The sequence below is a fragment of the Falco cherrug genome, chromosome 13 (assembly GCF_023634085.1).
Source record: "Falco cherrug isolate bFalChe1 chromosome 13, bFalChe1.pri, whole genome shotgun sequence".
NCBI classification, from domain to species: Eukaryota; Metazoa; Chordata; class Aves; order Falconiformes; family Falconidae; genus Falco; species Falco cherrug.
The window spans coordinates 11,731,510-11,737,509 of record NC_073709.1 but is presented as its reverse complement, the minus strand read 5'-3'; positions in this window follow the sequence as shown (position 1 = coordinate 11,737,509).

Genomic DNA, 6,000 nt, shown 5'->3' with positions numbered 1-6,000 from the left:
AGAAATTACTTTAATAAAATATATCACAGGTTTCAGGATCAAAGCCACAGAGTAAATTATAGTGTAAATTAGTTCCCCCGTTCATTGTCACTCACAGGAAGCAGATTTTTTTTTAATAAATGTTGAAGACACTGGAGAGCCATGAGTCATTTACATTACTGTTTGAACACGTACTGTTGAGGCTGTTTAACACTTCCACGGAATGATATTTTTGTTGATTCCAGGTCCTAGGTGCTTTGCATCTTGCAGAAAGTAGAGTTCTGATTTTTCAGCAAGCATTCCCTGCTCACCTTCCCACACATTCGTACTTGTAGGTATCTCTCCATGACTACCAAAGATGTCCTAGTAAAATCAAAGTAACTCAGTTGAAGAAGTTTCCATTAGCACTAAAGGCCTAAACATTTCCCTAATGAAAAGAGGTTGCCTTGCAACTGTTCTAGTCTTGCCCATCTAATTACTGCTGAAGATAAACAGGTGATCCCTGGGGCAGAACCAGTGGAAAACAGTCCCCATAAATGCAAAGGCCATGACATAAAAGATTGCTTTTCACTTCCTTATGCCGCTGACCACGTCCAAAGCTGGTGCACTCCTTCCTTGGACAGCCTGTGCACAGCCAGAGGAACCGTAAACCTGGATTATCAGCACAACCGGTCTGATGAAGGTTAACGTACATGTTTTGGTTACCGACCACGCTTCTAGGTCCTTAATCTACACAACAACAAATTTTGTCAGTGAGACTACAAAACAAAGTGAAAAGAATTTGATCTATTTTACCTGATTTCTAAAGTTAACGGGCATCAATGTTTTTTAGTGATTTAATGGATATACTATGTGAGTTTCTGTGTGTATTTATGGAAGCTATAATTTTAATACCTTCTCAAAAGTAAAAATCAACCAATAATGGAAGAAGTCAATTGGTACTTCAGGCATAAAATGTTGTATTATTGTGCTAATATTGGTACAATTTACCAATACCTCTATTGAAAGGCTTTCTGTAATCGTAGGAAGGGAGAAAAGAATAAAGTCAAGCACAATAATGACTGAGAGGAATGTAAGTTAAGGTGGAAATTGAAATATGGAATCATTACAAGCACTTCTGGAACTGTCTGAAGACAAACAAGGAAGCTGCACTGCTTGCCGTAGAAGAGCAGAGCAAATGCTCAGGTCCCTGAATAAATATATTCAAGGGACACCTGTGTCCTTTACCACCTAGGTTAACACAGATGTGGAGCACCGACTACATTAATATTCTCAGACAGAAAGGGATCAGTCGCCTGCCTAAATTTTTCCAAGAGAAAACTGCTACTAACCTTACAATTTGGAATTACTGTATTATATTAAGATTTGAGACTTAGGGAGATTATTGATTTAATTTTATTGCAACCTTGACTTAAATATTGTATTTTTCTGCCTTTAAGTAGCTGGGTAAAACTGCAGGACAATGTAATAATGACTCGTTTAGATGTGTATTTGCTTGCTCATCTTCTCAACAAATTCATGTTAAGCAGATAGTTTAACCTATTAAATTGTATCAGACAGCACCAAGGGCATAACTAGCCACAGGCAAGAAGTTTGCAAGCCACATTGCTGTTTCCAAATCAAGACACAAGTCCCTTACATTCCTGGATTACTTAAGCGATGGGTTGTGCTTGTGGCATAATAACAAACTGGCAGAGGACTTGCTTTTGAATTGAACTTAATTTTGCCATTTTCTAGGGGTGTTTCTTGGAGGGTGGGTGTATAACTATTACTCTTAGCATTCTCTCTGCAGTTTCTTATTGAATGCCAAGAAGCTTTAATTATTTGTGTGGTGCTGTAGCTTTCACTGTGCACATCTCTACCTGCAGAAGGAATGTCACACAGTCACTATGAGACAATTCCTGGCAGCTGAGATGGTATGAAGCAAAACTAGAGAACATGCCAGCCCGGCCTGCCAAGAAAAATTCATGCAAGTGAATCCTCTAGAAATTTAGTGCCATAGATAACTCCCCTCCCTCCATCCTTCCGCATCTGGCCTGCAGTGAGCATGCTTCTTGTCTTCAGCAAAGGCAACTGGCAGACTTTGTTGACTTTTCATGCGAGAGCTCACTGAGGTGGTACCGAGCTTTCACTGCTGATTGTGCAGAGCTATGGTTTAGTGCCACTGGTTAGCACTTAGTTAATGGGGAGGCAAGTCACAACATACTAATGCAGCAATCTGTCATCGCAGGAGGTTTAGAGTAAAGCAGCTTGGAAATTGTAGTAGAAAATGCCAATTCACTAAGCTGGGAGACCTTATTCAAAGCATCTCAGGCACAGCAAACCAAGAGGAAGAAAAAAGCCCTCAACCTTTATGTTTTTCTGAGACAAGCAGCACTTTTCTGTCCCTCATTTTATGCCTATGACTTGTCTGAAAGTAAGTATCATTAATTATTTCCAAGGAAAGAGCATTTTACAAATAAGAACGCGGAGGTGTCAGTTCTTCAATTATTGAACTTTTATCACACTGCAAAGCAAGAACGAAGTAAAAGGCAAGACAACAAATCAGATGTCACACACCTGAAGAAAAAGCCATTTCCAAGGCATCAGTAAAAGTGTTGCACTGTTTCTGCCAGAAAACACTTAGAAAAAATATAGGACTCATAAGAGAATTTTGTGGTGCTTTAGGAACCACGAGCAGATTAAGCGGCAGAGCTTCCTTGGTTTATAGGTATACATCCCATTAAATAGAAGCACAACTACACACTAAAATTGAAATCCATAAATCCATACAATAAAATTTAATAGTCAGCAATACCAAATGTTGCCATTGTTCTCCAAGAAGTACCAAAAGAGATTAAAGGCACAGCAGACACTTTTTCCTTTTTTTTTTTTTTTTTTTTTTGCTGTTTCCTAAGAGGACTTTCTGTTTGTTCTAAACATACTTCAGAAGCATATCATATCAACATATCAATATGAATCATACTCCTAATATGACTCTTAACAGAGAGTTTGTTCACATGCAATCAAACCATTTAATTCTATGGGTCAGCAACATCAATTCAGCGTTACACATACTTGGAGTAATCCCATGTTGGCTTGAACTAGTCTGTTAGTGAGAGGCCAAGCAAAGTATATTTTAATTTATCCAGTTCTCACTTGTCTTCAGGAAGCAACTAGTTGGCCTCTGCATGCCTTTCACATGGCAACAAGGATTGTTTCATTACATCATTAAATGTCTTGGGGAAAACTGAGCCTTGGATTCCTCTTAAATCAACTAAATGGCAGAAGAAACTGAGCTGTGGGGCTGGGGGTACATGTGCTCCTCTACTGACCACAAACAAATGCTCAGTGATCTGTTCCACATAACCCCACATTCTGCAAAAAAGAAAATACATCCAAACACCTTACAGCAGAGACAAAAAGAGGTACAAAGACCAAAGAGGCACTTGGAAGACAGCCAGCTTACTCATTCAAACACAAGGATTTAGGAAAAACAGGCATACAAAGTGCTTCATGCCACAGATAAGGAGAAAAATGCACACCTGATGGATTTCTGAATGAATGAATAGGGGAGGTCAAGTAGAAATATCAAGGACAAAGGGCAAAAGACTTCTATCTTAGAAGACAACATCAAGTGCAAGTCCTGAGACAAATAAGGCTTATGGGGAGAAGGCACAGGGGCCTGTAGAAGTACAAAGGAACAAAACTATTTCTTATCTCACCACAGCTACTCTCACGAAACCATTATAAATATGGAAGAGATTAAATATTATTTCCGAATCTTAAAGAACATCTTTATGTGGGAAATTCACAAAGTCCTCCAACATAGAGATAAGGTCAAAATGAGGAAAATTATTCCAGTGGCTTTTTTTACTTATATCTGAATAAATTACATGAGTGAAATTATTTGGTAAATTTTATTCATATTTTCAAAAATAGTTAATAGAAATAAGCTGTGTTTTCACCACACAATTACTCTTTGCTTCCATTTTTAACAGCTCTATCTACAAACTTCACAAAATTTTGGGGTACCTAGGACCTTGCCTTTGCCTCCTGTACAGCAGGCTACCAGGAAAACCAGAAATAATGCATACTGTTAAAATCTCTATATACAGCAAGTAAAGACAATGAGAATACAAAATATTGTCACATCCTATCACAGAGGTAAAAATACACATTGCCACTTATTCACGCAATATCAGCAAGACATATCAGGAACAGAACAATGTTGTAGTGTTCCATTCTGCACAGATCTTACCACTTACACACTGTCAAATTTCTACTGTTTTATTTCCCTTTCTATTTTGGTAAGAATTGCCAGAGGCCCCAATTCTACCAGCTAAGAGAGCTCAATGAAGTTTAGTGCATGTAGTGAAAGCTCCAGATCCATCAGTGCCGATGGAGATATTGAGCTATTTGACACTTCACGGTAGCTGGGCCTGGGAGACCAAAAATACTGTCACAACCTGTAAAACCAATGGAGGGAGAAATCACATTCTGTACTTGCATAGCTCCATGTGTGGCTGCAAGGAGGGTTGCCTACCACCACTGCACATCCAAGGCAGGACTTGTGTTCTGAATCTAAAAAATGATCACAGAATCAAAATTAACGAGACCCATGACCTCAATAAACTTTTAGCGGATTGTTCAGTCGTGTCCAGCCATAACAGTTAGAAGCAGGGTTTGGGTCTGGGTTTTTTTTCACATGTGCACAAGAAACCCTCCAAACCCATCAGATATTCATGTGAATCAGCATTTTACACTGCCATGAAATGTTTCCAGACTCAGGGAAGAAAATCTCATAAGCATTCACTGAGCTGATATGACACACTGTCTCATCAAAGATAGAGCCACCTTACCAAGGACAATGAAACTGTGCATCCTCATGTTGTCAGCGACAGAAAATAATGAAAACCACTGCCATTGTTTTTCTGTTACTGGATTTTGAGGGATGAGGAAGGGAAAAATACCCAGGTGTAAACATAAATAATTATGAAATCACTACCAAGTTTTTACTGACTTTGACAACCATGCCAGGAAGCTAAAAGGCAAATTTCCAAAAAACCAATGTGCTTTCACAATGAATGTTACATAGCAAAAAGAAGAAAGCAGTATTTTTCAAGATCCCAATAGACTTAATAAACCAAATTCCTCCTTAATCCAGAGAAAAATATTTCATCCACCCTGTTCAATAGTTACAGAGTCTGAGAGTATTTTCCTTCAATTTATTTTTCAATTTTTCCTTCAAATTTTCCTTCAAATTAATTTTTAACGGTCAAGAAGGTAAAAGACTGCAGTGAATTGTCTTCAGAGGTAGTAGAGTTCCCATCACCAAACATTTTTGAAAACAGGTTGAACCAATATCTGTCAGGAATAGTTTAGGTGTGTTTGATACTGTCTTTGGGGAAGGGAGGAAGCCAGTGACATCCTTTTCAGCACTAGAGATGTATAGTAAGTATTAAAATATAATTATGCAGGACCTAACTGCACAGTTTCTCCTATAACAGAGGATAGAAAAGTAACACAGGTCATGTTTCACTGTCCATAACTGTTGTATTATTTTTAATTATAATGTAAAAATATACATCACCCCTGGCAATGACAGAGTATGATTCCTTCCACCCCTGCCACATCTGACACAGTGGAGGACTTTCCAAAAGTGATCTGAGATCCCAAGACCTACCAACTATGAGAATTGTTCCGGGTTCATCCATTCCCAAAGCACTTGTGGAAACACCTTTTTCTGTGGTCATTATTTCAGTGCCCCTGAAAGGGCTGCCCATCAGTTTAAGAAAGCTGAAGATAAAACATAGCCTATCAAATTATGTCCAATGGTGCTCTTGCACAGCAAGAAGAACATGCTACTGAAGTACATCAAGACCAAAATCACACTGTTCTGACTCACATTACAGGGGGAAAAAAAAAAAAAAAGCAACTTCTGACTGCACAAACATTGAAGTTGCTTAATTCTAGCACAGGAAAAAAAAAAAAAAAATCTGGTACTTTCCTGATCTACCACTCTAACAAATATCAGGGTAC